We start from the raw sequence: 14,086 nt of genomic DNA, 5'->3' as shown, positions 1-14,086 counted from the left end.
AACATGTGTTTGGTTGCTGATGTTGTGAAGAGCTGGGCCTGACACCTACAGTGTGACAGGCAGTTCTCCCTGACTGATGGCAGCCTATCCTAATTCTTTTCCAGAGGGGACTCTTATACCAGAAGTGCCAAACCCAGGCCTGGGGGCACATCTGGCCCACCTGGGGTCCCTCTGGGGTCCCAAGAGAGTCCTATGAAGTTCCCCAGATGGACACACCCCTTTCCCTTGACCACCAATCATTTCATGGTTTCCCAGCTTTTGCACAGTTTTCTCCACCCCCTCTTCTAAAAGGTGGAAATACCTCTCCTAAGCCTTAGTTCCTGGCAGTAAGAGCTTGAAGCTAAAATGTGCTGATATTTGGGCAGTAGGGTTAGCCCTGCCCCTTTTGCCTTTGTATGCCCCAGGCGTGGGCTGCTAAGGTCTGGAGGTGCTGAGATAGTGATAAGCCAGACCCAGGTTTGCTTACAAGGAGACTTTATTGAGCACTTACAGCACACAGGTGTACCCAAGGGCTGGATCAGACAGCTTCTCTGAACCCAGAGCCATGGGGTAAAATAGGTTTTATACCATACATGTTAGCAGTGAGGCAGCATGACAACAGCAAGCATTACTTAGCATTCATCTACAACTTTCCCAGCATAGGCTAACAGTGCTCGGTCAGAAGGGAAACAATCAGAACTTCCCCAGCACAGACATCTGCAGCTTTAAGGCAAACAAGCTTCACTTCCCAGGCACATCCTGATAAGACCCTCCAGCTCATTAGTATGGAATGTGCTGAGGCCGCACTATCGACCTTTGGCTCAACTCACATGCTCAGAGGCCCACTAGCAAGGGAATTGCACTTATAATGAACCTAAGCCAAGCATTATGGATGTCTAAAAAGGTAAAGGTGTCCCCAACCAGTCATGTCCGACTCTAGGGTGCGGTGCTTATCCCCGTTTCTAAGCCGAAGAGCCAGCGCTGTCTGAAGACGCTTCCGTGGTCATGTGGCCGGCATGACTGAACACCGAGGTGCACGGAACGCTGTTACCTTTCCCGCCAAGGCGGTACCTATTTATCTACTTGCAATTTCTTGCTTTCGAACTGCTAGGTTGGCAGAAGCTGGGACTGAAGACGGGCGCTCACTCCGTCACGCAGCACTTGGGTCTCGAACTGCTGACCTGCCGACCTTCCAGTCTGCAGTTCAGCGTCTTAACCACTAAGCCACCGCGGTCCATTATGGATCTCTAGGCCCCTCTAAAACTACAGGTGGCTTGGTTACACTCCTGGGGCCATTACAGCCTTCGACCCTGCCCACCACTGAAATGTGGCCCCCAAGAGGTTCTCCGAAATGGAACTCAGCCCTTGGACCAAAAAAGTTTCTGCACCTCTGCATTATACAAAAAGTGATCTGTCAGTAGGGAAACTCTTCTGTCTGTCTGTCTGTCTCTCTCTCTCTCAATCTCTCTCTCACACACACCCTTCTGTGACAGGACCCCATCAGCTTCATTATTTTACAATCTTCCTGTAAGGGCTCCTTCTCTGTGAACCCCTGCCAGAGGATATCAGGCGTGTGGCTACCAGGAAGAGGGCCTTTTCTGCTGTGGCACCCTGGCTGTGGAATGAGCTCCCTAGAGAGGTTCGCCTGGCACCTATTGGGTGGTATAGAAGTGAAATAAATAAATAAATAAATAAATAAATAAATACGTTCCTCTGGTTCTAATGCAGCCCTGGCTACCTATTGTACTCCTTCCAGCACCAGGTGAAGACCTTTTTATTTCCCCAGCATTTTAGCCCTCTAGTCTTTTAGCTCCGCTGTTTTAAATATGTATTTTAAATCTCTACATCGCTGCTAAGTTTTATTCTGATTGTACTGTTACATTGTGGTTTTAAGCTTACGTATTTTATATTGTTTTATGCAGCGTCTGGTGGTTTTGATTTTTATGAACTGTTCAGAGAGCTTCGACTATTGGGTGTTATAGAAGTGAAATAAATAAATAATGCATATGTTCCTCTGGTTCTAATGCAGCCCTGGCTACCTATCATCCCTCACTGTCCTGGTGTCTTCTCTTGCTTCCTCCAACACACCAGGCAAAATCCCAATTTCCGGTGATAAACTGTGGTGCGGGTCTGCAACCTACCGCCAGGGTGGGCAAGGTTTTTGTCCCTGAGGCCTGCATGTGGTGCCAGGTGGCGGATCGGGGGGCTATAGGTGTGTACAAAACAGGACAGAATTACTCAGGGAGGGGGAAACTAAAACCTCTTCACCCTCCCCCAAGTGGGATCACCGCACAGCAGTTTCGAGGCACTGAGACCACTGCTTCCCCCCAGTGACCCCAATCACAATCACTGTCCCAGCGCGGCTAAGAGCGGCTCCTGTACAACAGTCTTTTCCACAAACCCAGCTAAGTACTGACAGCCATTTTATTGCACTTTAGCTCAGTGGTAGAGCCCCTGTTTTGCACATAGAAGGTCCCAGGTTCAATCCCCAGCTTCTCCCGGTAGGGCTGGGAAAGAGTCCTGCCTGAAACCCTGGACAGCCGCCGCCGTGTCGACAGTACTGGGCTAGAGGGACCAAGGGTCTGACAGCTTCCAATTTTTTTATGTTCCTATGTGTTGGATAACAGGGAGAACTCCACACGCTTCCAGACACTAGCGGGCGAAAGAGAACGTGTTGTATCAACAACCGCTTGTCTTGTTCATCCCCCTTGTCGTCCTGTAACTTGATCAGTTCCTTTCTCCTAAGCCCTCCATTTCCTCTTCGTCTTTGCAATGTGCTCTCTCCCCGAGGGAAGCAAGTAACCATATCTCATCCCTTCTCTTACTTTCACTCATGTACCCAGCTTTAGGGGGTGCTGTTAGTTGAACAGCATTAGATAGCCTTCTCCAACAATGTGTATACAAGCACTAATAAAGTTGATTTGAACTTCTTCTAGACCGGCTGTAGCCTGCGTTTTCTCCCATCAATACTAAATGCTCTGTTACCACGCTTTCTTTATATAAGGCAACTCTGCTGTAAGTCACAGCAGACTTTCCAACACTCTGTTCCTATACCACTGAACTATGGCACTGAATGTGGCAGCGATCAGTCTCCAAGGAAGTCATTTGAACTAGGAGGAGAGCTATGGTATGGTAAGAAATTCAGAGGAGGCAAGCAAAAATCCCACCCCACCCCCTCATTTTAATTACTTGTTTGATGTAAAACGTGAGACAAATCCATCACGTTTCTCTGGCATTCCCTGGGTAATTTGTGGCTGACTCTCTCTCTTTTTAATAGCACAGTGCTAAAAGGAAGCAGCCATTTTTCACCGCTCGCTGCCGCGCTTCCCAAATTTAAAATCAATTAACTATCATGCGCCTTCCTAATCTAACAATCAATTTGCAAACTCTTCCATTAATGCTATCAAAGAGATCTGCAGAATAGCTTATAAAACCTTTCTGATGAGGGGGCTTTTCATTCCCCCTGCCTCTCTTTTTTTTGGATGGACCATTTAATACCCATAATAACGGATACCTCGGAGAAAACAGACATGAACTTAACAATTAATGATTTTAGGAACCCCAGGGCCATTCAGCACATTTACCTTTTGCAGAGTGAGTTCTGGAATTCCATTATTCTGCGGCCAGCAGCCTGTTTGGCACCAGTTCATAGCTGAGCTCGGCAGTGTGCAGAGAGATGGCTGAATGAACATCGGAACCCAGCAGACAAGATGTATAGGGGCAGGGGCATTGCCAGACTGGGCCCAAGCCCCGAATCTATTTCCCAGAGTTCTGAGCAGTGGAGGCTGGTCATGGCTCTGATTTCGGTGGAGCTGTGAATCCACTCCAGGTTTCAGTCAGAACCAGTCAGAACTCAAACGGAGCTATCCAAGGTGCTAGACCTATTTTGGGGACAGGGCTCAGCACCTTGGATAGCCCCTTTTGAGTTCTGGCTGGTTCTGATTGAAAGCCAGAATGGATTCACAGCCCCACCACCCTCCACTGGTTCTGAGTCTCCACTGAATGTAATGGAGGTCTTTTTTCTAAGCTGCTGGGGGGGCGGATTTTCAGGGGGATCATAGCTGAGCAGGCAAGAGTTAATTCTACTTTCTCCAATTGCTCCAAACTCTCCCCGCAAATCACCCCACACACACAATTAAACTTAGGAGAAAAAGTTCCATTGGTGCCAAAGGAAAGTTATTTCCCCCTAAACTTAATTTTGTTGTGGAGGAATTTGGGGGGCACCGCCTGGGAGGAAAGAGTGTGCATGGTGACTTTCTCCATTCCATGACCTGAGATCCCCCTCTAACCCCCCCCCCCCCACACACACACACACACACACTCACGGGTGTGGTGCAAATGAATTGATTTCATTTGGGGTGATTTGGGTGGGAAATGAGTCGGCTGGCTTTGCCTTCTGTGAAATTTAGATGAGTCCTGGTTCTTCTTCCTAAAGTTTCATGTGTACATATGAATTAGTACATGCCAAGATCTGTGTCCTAGCAGGTTGAGCCCCAAACCTTTTAAGCAGCTAATGTGTGGGGCATGCATGAAGATGTTACGGCAATGCGCAGTCCTCCATTTCTCACGCTGCATCCTGCATAATTCCTTTTTGGGACTGTTGATAACATACCTGTATGACAATTAGGTGTTTCTTCTGCCCGCCCGCCCCCACTCTGCATCTATCTAATTCAGCCATCTGCAACCTGGTGCTTTCCAGATCCATTGGACTATAACTTCCATCACCCCATCCATCATGGCCAATGGTTACGGGTGGTGGGATATGTAGTCCAATAACATTTGGACTTGAGGAAAGCAGCACAAGCGAGTCAGAGAGAACTCTGCAGACTATTATGGCCCATTTCACTGCTGCAAAGTGCCTCTTTGACATGGCATGTGTGCCGTTTTATCAGAGGAGGAGGATTTATAGCTAATCAGGCAGGAAGATTTATAATTGCATTACAACTGCCCTGAAAATTTCCTGTGAGTGCATCTGTGAGAGCCAGCATGGTGTAGTGGCAAGAGTGTTGGACTGGGAGCTGGGAGATCCAGGTTCTAGTCCCCACTCGGCCATGGAAGCTCACTGGGTGACTTTGGGCCAGTCACAGACTCAGCCCAACCCACCTCACAGGGTTGTTGTGAGGATAAAATGGAGAGGAGGAGGATAATGTAAACCGCCTTGGGTTCCTTGCAAGAGGAAAAAAGGCGGGGTAGAAATGCAATAATAAATAAATAAATAAATAAATAAATCTGTTCATATATCAAGCACATTTTTATTTCACCTACCCACCGGTTTTTCCATAGAGTTTTGCACATGTTGGAATGTTTCCCCCCCCCCCAACACACACACACATGCAAGTTCACTTCTCCACCCACTTTGAAAGTGTTCTAGAAAATTGTCTTTGAAATTGTCTTTGGTGCAATTGAAATTTGGTGAAACCATGCCATGGAAGAGACAAAAGCTTTGTCAGTTTCCCCAAAAGCTTTGTCAGCTTCAGCAAAGACGCGCCTTCTCTGCTCTCCTGTGAAACTGGCCTCACTGGTTTCACTGGAAAGTGGCGGAGAGGAAGAGTGCAGGAAATGGGGGTGGGGTGGACAAAAAGGATACCTGTGGCGTTGCATCCATGTCCAGTCGTAGAGCACAATGCGTCAGCATCCAGAGTAGGCGGGTCTGGGGGGCGTGCCTTCTACCGCACTGGCTGGAGGGTGCGTGGTGACATTTTTGAAGTGGGAACAGCCGAATTTCTGGACAGCTGGTAGGTAATGTGCATTCAGTTAAGCTGGGGGGAGATTCCTGAGTGAGAATTAAAGCACTAGAATGCATGTGTGACTTCAGAGTAATTTTACACAGTGCATATGTGTAATTTTACTTTTCCCACCCACCCCCTACATCAGAGGTGGGGAACGTCTGGGCCTCCAGATGTTGTTGGACCTCAATTCCCAACAGACCTCACCAGCATAGCCAAAGGGAAAGCTGAGAGCTGTAGTCCAACACATCAGGAGGAGAGCAGGTTGGGTCAGGTACACAGTCTAAGCACAGTCTGAGCTCTGAATCAGGAAGTCCCTGGTTTGAATCTTGCCTCTGCCACGATCTCATTAGGTGGCCTTAGTTAACTCTCTCTCTCTCTCTCTCTCTCTCTCTCTCTCTCTCTCTCTCTCTGCCTCAGCATCAGCAGTAAAGGGATAATAATACTGACCTGCCTTACGGGGTTCTGGATAATGAGTCAATAAGGCAAGTAAGGCACTTCGAACACTTGGAGGAGGAGGAGGCGGAGGAGAAGGAAGTGAGAGTTTGGGAGTGTGTGAACCATGAATAGTCATGCAATCTAGACTCTCTGCACCTCTTGTTCTGCTCCGAAACATCCCTACATTTGTGCTCTCCAATGTCCCCGAGGCACATTTGGTACAAGGGTGTTTACCATGAGTAGCTTTTCACTGTAGTGGAGTTAAATGCACTGAGAGTTTCCCTCGCAGCTGAGAATGCAGAATAGACACCAAGGCGGCACCCTAAGCAGTAAAATGAGAAGAACAACCTGCAGAAACACACACAGCACAACAACCATATAAGAGTATGAAGCTTAGGTGGGACATCTGTATGGGGGTGGGAGGGAGGACGGCAGCTAAAGTGAGACAACCCGACATGACATCATCCATTGTGCCATACGTGTGACACCAAAACCAAGACTGCTACTTAACTGAAGATGAAAATGTTTGTGTGGATATCGCAGTAGTTGTGTGTTTGTTCACAGGTGTCCTCCTCCCCCTCTTCCTCCTCCTCTTCCTCCTCCTCCACAGCAGTATCTTCTATTAAGATATGAATGTGCCTTATGCTGAGTTTCAAAGTTGGTCCACCATGGTGGTTCTCATGAAGGACTCAGACGTTCTCATGAACGTCTGCATAAGGTAAAGGTAAAGGTAAAGGTGTCCCCAACCAGTCGTGTCTGACTCTAGGGTGCGGTGCTCATCCCCGTTTCTAAGCCGAAGAGCCAGCACTGTCCGAAGACGCTTCCGTGGTCATGTGGCCGGCATGACTGAACACCGAGGTGCACGGAATGCTGTTACCTTTCCCGCCGAGGCGGTGCCTATTTATCTACTTGCGATTTCTTGCTTTTGAACTGCTAGGTTGGCAGGAGCTGGGACTGAAGACGGGAGCTCACTCCGTCATGCGGCACTCGGGTCTTGAACTGCTGTCCTGCCGACCTTCCGGTCTGCAGTTCAGCGTCTTAACCACTAAGCCACCATGGCCCTTCTGCATAAGGGAAATGGCCAAAAACAAAAAGGGGAGGCATGTGTATTGTGCCAGTCACGATGCTGGAAAGAGCCCTGCTGGATCAGAACGAGGGTCCATCTAGTCCAGTATTCTGTTCACACAGTGGCCAACCAGCTGTCCACAGGAGACCCATGAGCAGAATGTGAGTGCAACAGCACTCACCCACCCATGTTCCCCAGCAACTGGTGTACAGAGGCATACTGCCTCTGATACTGGAGCTGCATATAGCCATCAGGTCTAGTAACCATTCATAGCCTTCTCCTCCAGGAACTTGTCCAACCCCCTTTTAAAGCCATCCAAATTGGTGGCCATCACTACATCTTGTGGAAGCAAATTCCATAGTTTGACTCTGCGCTGTGTGAAGACGTCCTTCCTTTGATCTGTCCTGAATCTCCCACCAATCAGCTTCATAGGATGATCCCAGGTTCTAGTATTTTGAGAGAGGGAGAAAAGGGTCTCCCTCTCCACTTTCTCCACACTGTGCTTAATTTTGTCCACCTCTCTCATGTCTCCCCTGACCCTCCTTTTTTCCAAGCTAAACAATCCCAGCTGTTTTAACCTTTCCTCATAGGAGATGCTCTAGCCCCTTGATCCTTTTAGTTGCCATTTCTGCACTTTTTCCAGCTCTACAATATCCTTTTTGAGGTGCAGTGACCAGAACTGTACACAACATTCCAAGTGTGGTCGCACCACAGATATGTGCAAGGGCAGTATGACATCGGCAGTTCTCAATTCCTTTTCTAATTATACCCAACATGGAATTTCTCTTTTTCACAGCTGCCACACACTGGGCTGACATCTTCACTGAGCTGTCCACCACAACCCCGAGATTTCTTTCTTTGTCGGTCACCACTAGCTCAGATCCCATCAGGCTATACTTGAAGTTGGGCTTTTTTGCCCCAACATGCATCACACTTGCTTACATTGAACTGCATCTGCCATTTTGAGGCGCATTCTCCCAGTTTGGAGAGATCCTTTTGGAGCTCCTCGCAATCTTGTTTTGTTTTAACCACCTTAAATAATTTGGTGTCATCAGCAAATTTGGCCACTTCGCTGCTCACTCCTAATTCCAGATAATTTATTAATTAGATGAAAAGTGTTGGTCCCAATACAGATGCCTGTGTGACCCCACTATTTACTTCCCTGCATTGGGAGAACTTACCGTTTATTCCTACTCTCTGCTTCCTGTTCTTTAACCAGTTAGTCCTGTCCTGTTATTCCATGACTGCTAAGTTTGCTCAGGAGTCTTTGGTGACTGGTGAGGGACTTTGAGTATGGACGACAGAGAAATCCACAAAAGATTGAAACGTGTTCCGATTTCTATGAATCTGACCAGCCGATTCCGCAGCAGAACAGCTTTTTCTCCAAGTTGCATGGATTCCCTAGACTTTCCCTAGATATTGACTGTAAGATTGAGAGGAACCTAGGTTTTACTATGTTAACAATATGCTTCCTACTATTTTTATTACACTCTTAGTGATTATAACTGGTGTGTCTTTAGGGATGTTTGTAATCTGCCTCACCTTAGTTAAAGCTTGTTATTCTCTTAGACTGTTTGAGCAATAAACATATATTCTTTAATAACATATTTGTGTTGTCCGGCTTGAGAGAGGTTCCAGGGACCACTACCCATATATTCATTCTTGAAGCCCTAAACACTTGGTAAAGATTTGCAAAGCTATCACTGCATGGGGTCTATCCTTAAAGCCGTTGTATTTGCTCCTGATCTGCTGAATCTCAGATACACCCGTTCAAGTTTGGGAAACAAGCCAGTCGGATGGAGTAAGAAGAAGTTACTCGTCTCGGGGGGCAGGCAGCCCAACTGGAATAGGCCCTGATGTTCCTTTGCCTGTTTCTTCCTCCATCTATATAATAAGCCAGGCACTGACTGTATTAAGAGTCCATCCTCATAGTCAAAATAACACCTAGCAAAATAGTTTCTGCTCTTGCAGAACAATGCAGCCAAGAGATTGCAATTCCAAGGGAATTTGTGCAGACTGAGTGAAAGATGTTTTTCAGAGGGAGAAAATGAGGATATATTAATTTCAAACCCAAGGTCATTATATTTTTTAAAACAAACCAGAAAAGCTTTTAGGTGACATTTCCACGGGGATTAGCAAAGGAAAGTTTGGATAGGTGGGAGCTTTTGATGCGGCTTCAGAGAGCTCCCTCCAAACATCAATCTTGAATGTCAAATTGCAGACATTTAAGATTTCCTCTCCAGGTAATTTTGTAGACGTGTTTGAAGCCGACAAGAAGATGGGGCTCCCATCACATGAATACTAACATCAGGCCACTTTCGGAAAGAGAGACACAATTCAAATAGATATGATAAATATCCCAGATGCTTTCCCATTCTTAAGCTTCCAAACAGCCGACAATTTCAAATTTAAGAGCGAGGCGGGATGGGAAATATGTGCAAGGATGATGAATCAGCCGTGATTTAGAAGCAGACTACAAGAAACATACCAAAAGTAACAAAAACAAATACACAAAACATTGCTCTTTTTGTCACCTATGGGTTGTCCAGATTTACAGCGTAATTCTAACCCGCTGGTGTTCCTTGCTGGAGGCCGGGACTTAGGATGTGGGGCTGGTGGCCATCCATGACTTCTGGCAGTAAGACCACTACCCTAGATGCTTCCACTATGCCCACAGAGTGTTAGAAGGCCCCGAGATCCAGGAACGCACATGGCTTTGGATCCACTGGATCCAAAGTCCTGCCAATATGCTGACCGGCCTGATTCTTGGTCCCATCACCTACTCCAGCTTGACATCACTCATCATCCCACCCTCTAACCAACAGGAGTGAAATTCAGAAAAATCCCACAGTGAAGATAGAGCGATCACTTATGCATCACTAAAAAAAAATAAAAGAGGACAGTGACGTGTGTAACATTTTCATATGCAAATATATACGTTTAGATGCAAATTTAGAAATGAGGACTGTAATTTAAATAGAAATACACTGTAGCTCATGATATTGGAGAAGAAGACGGTGACCAGGGAAGACTGTGTTGTCCTGGTGCTGTTCATGGGCAGCTTCCAGACCCACCTGTTCTCCCTTCTTATGCTTCTTTGCCTTTAAAGATGCAATCCTATGTATGTTTAGGCAGAAAGAAGTCCTACAACCCTATGCAGGTTTAGACAGAAAAAGGTCCTGTAATCCTATGCATGTTTAGACAGAAAAAGGTCCTGTAATCCTATGCATGTTTAGACAGAAAAGGTCTTACATTTCAGTGCATGTTTAGACAGAAAAACTGTCTACAACTACAACCCTATGCATGTTTAGTGAGAAAAAGTCCTACAATCTCAGGCATGTTTAGACAGAAAAAACTCCTACAACCCTATGCATGTTTAGTGAGAAAAAAAACTCCTATAAGTCCGTGCCCACCAGGTATTTAAGGCGGGGCTCCCCATCAGGAACTCTAAAGATTCTGGGATTAATAAAGTCAGCCAATTATTATTTGCCCTTGTTCTTAAATTCCATCTACATATTTGTAATGGGAAGGATGGAGATTATGATACTGATTCATATACATATATTGGACCAAGGGGCAAGAGTGTGTTGGATTTTATGATCCTCTCTCAACCACTTGCAGCCCATTTTCTGAACTTAAAGGTTGCCATCAGGCCAGAGAGTGATCATATGCCAATCCAACTCTCTCTCTCTTTCTTTCTCTGACCACAGGATCAATTCCCTTACCTACAATACCATCAGAAAATCTGACTGTTCAAGGTGAAAGACATATACAGTGGAATGGAAAGATCCAGGAAGAGATATCTCAATTCCTGGTGTCCCCTGGAATGCTGTTACTAAGAGATAAACTTCTGACTGCTGGAGATCCCCTGGTGATCTTCGAGAAAATGGTTCAAATGATTACACTTTATTAGTCACCACTAAAGCTATCCATGCACTGAAACCTCCTAATAGAGGTTGGTTTGATGCTCAGTGCATATCCCAGAAGCACACTCTGGCAAAGGCCATAAGAACACTGAGGTGTGAGGACTGCTGAAAATTTTACTTGTTTTATATTTCTCTGAAGAAAATATAAAAATGTGTTGTGCTCAGAAAAGAATGAATACATACACAAATCATGGATGGAATTGGGCCTGGCAGCTATGGAAAGGGACTCATCCTGCTTTGGGGCTTTAGTACCAAAGGGCTCCGTGGTTTTAGTGGCCCTATCAACAATCAAATCGCATCGATGCAGTGGCACACCTATTTTTCTGCACTCTACAGTCACTCCTCACCTTGGACTAGGGATGTACGAAATTCACTTAACTTTTCGCGGATTGTGTCTGCAGTGGGGGGGGGAGGCACTCCGTCCCTCCTCCTGGAATCCTCGACGGGGTGGGGAGGCAATCCAGTCCTCCCCCCCGGAATCCTGCCCGGCCGGCTCCACTCTGCAGCGGCTCCACAGAGCAGCCGGCCAGGGCCGTCCGCAGCCGGACTTCTGGCTGCGGACGGGCTGCTGTGGATGCAAATGGTGGCCTCCGTAGTGGCCGCCATTTGCGTCCAGCCAAGCTGTCGTGATAGGCTACGTAAGTATTTACGTAGCCTATCATGGCTGGGCAAAAAAACCAAAAACCAAAAACAGCGTAGGCAAATGGCGACGGCTATGGCGGCCGCCGTTTGCGTTCCCTATTTTTAGCCATTTTATCTTACGTAAGTATTTACGTAGGCTATTACGGCGAAAAAAAGGGGAATGCAAATAGCGTAGTGGGTGCTATTTGCGTTCCTTCTTTTTCGCCGTAATAGCTTACGTAAATATTTACGTAGGCTAAAACAGCAGAGAAAAAAAGGAATGCAAATAGCGCCCACTACGCTATTTGCATTCCCCTTTTTTTTCACCGTAATAGCCTACGTAAATACTTACATAGGCTAATGTACTACTAGCCATTTGCGTACGCCGTTTTTTGTTTTTGCTTGGCTTGCCGTGATAGGCTACATAAATACTTACGTAGCCTATCACGGCAAAGACCAGGATCCATCCTAAAGGAAATCAACCCTGAGTGCTCATTGGAAAGACAGATACTGAAGCTGAAGTTCAAATATTTTGGCCACCTAATGTGAAGAGAAAACTCCCTGGAAAAGACCCTGATGCTGGGAAGGATCGAAGGCAAAAGGAGAAGGGGACGGCAGAGGATGAGATGGCTAGATAGCATCACCGATGCAATGAATATGGACTTGAGCACGCTCTGGGAGAGAGCGCAGGACAGGAAGGCCTGGCGTGCTATGGTCCATGGGGTCACGAAGAGTCAGACACGACTGAACAACTGAACAACAACAACAACAACAACTCTTATTCATGTATTTTAATTGTTATTTTAACTTGAAATGGTGATGGCCTTTGGCTTTAAATAATAAAGATTTGTACTGTACTCCTATAAGCCTATGCACATTTAGTGAGGAAAAACGTCCTACAAGCCTATGCATGTTTAGACAGAAAGAAGACCTACAACCCTATGCAGGTTTAGACAGAAAAAAGGTCCTTATGAATTGAGACTACGATACTCACCTCCCAGCCCTGAGGAGCTCTCCCATGAGAATTTATAAAAGTGAGTATGGTGGCAAGGACTGATCACCACCAGTCAGAATTTGCTCTGAGCAGTTCTCTGGGGAGCACATTCTCACCGGGTGCTTTTTTTGTAGGGAGGGAGTTGATTAAGACTTTATCTCATCTGGAGTAACTGGATCCCATTCAAGTCAATGAGGGCACAACGTGAGTTTTGTATTATACGGTAGGGCTGTAGCAGTCCAAGGTAGGGATGGCCGAGAATTCCGCCATGGATTTCAGTGAGGCCGAATGCACTGGCATTCGGCCCCCCGAAATCTGTGGCGGAACGGCCTGCCCCACCGCCCCCCCCCCCGCGGATTCCCCCCGGGACGAAGCTTACCTGGGGCGGATGTTCCGGACGGCAGCGGCTCCAGAGGCGGCGGCAGCTGGTCTTTCGACCAGCTGCCGCAGCTGCTATTTGCATCCTGGTCTTTGCCGTGATAGGCTACGTAAGTATTTACGTAGCCTATCACGGCAAGCCAAGCAAAAACAAAAAGCCAAGCAAAAACAAAAAACGGCGTACGCAAATGGCTAATAGTACATTAGCCTATGTAAGTATTTACATAGGCTATTACGGTGAAAAAAAAGGGGAATGCAAATAGCGTAGTGGGCGTTATTTGCATTCCTTTTTTTCTCCGCTGTTTTAGCCTACGTAAATATTTACGTAAGCTATTACGGCGAAAAAAAAGGAACGCAAATAGCACCCACTACGCTATTTGCATTCCCCTTTTTTTCGCCGTAATAGCCTACGTAAATACTTACGTAAGATAAAATGGCTAAAAATAGGGAACGCAAATGGCGGCCGCCATAGCCGTCGCCATTTGCCTACGCTGTTTTTGGTTTTTGGTTTTTTTGCCCAGCCATGATAGGCTACGTAAATTCGCGGGGGGGGCGGGGGGGCAGGCCGTTCCGCCACAGATTTCGAGGGGCCGAATGCCAGTGCATTCGGCCTCACTGAAATCCATGGTGGAATTCTCCACCATCCCTACCTTGGACTGCTACAGCCCTACCGTATAATACAAAACTCACGTTGTGCCCTCATTGACTTGAATGGGATCCAGTTACTCCAGATGAGATAAAGGCTTAATCAACTCCCTCCCTACAAAAAAAGCACCCGGTGAGGATGTGCTCCCCAGAGAACTGCTCAGAGCAAATTCTGACTGGTGGTGTTCAGTCCTTGCCACCATACTCACTTTTATAAATTCTCATGGGAGAGCTCCTCAGGGCTGGGAGGTGAGTATCGTAGTCTCAATTCATAAGAAAGGCCCTAAGTCCGATCCAAAGAACTTTAGACCAA

The sequence above is a fragment of the Heloderma suspectum genome, chromosome 16, assembly GCF_057233095.1.
Source record: "Heloderma suspectum isolate Gila_16-S chromosome 16, 16-S_ref, whole genome shotgun sequence".
In the NCBI taxonomy this organism is placed as follows: domain Eukaryota; kingdom Metazoa; phylum Chordata; class Lepidosauria; order Squamata; family Helodermatidae; genus Heloderma; species Heloderma suspectum.
The sequence above is the reverse complement of the archived record's forward strand: the minus strand, read 5'-3'. Positions refer to the sequence as shown.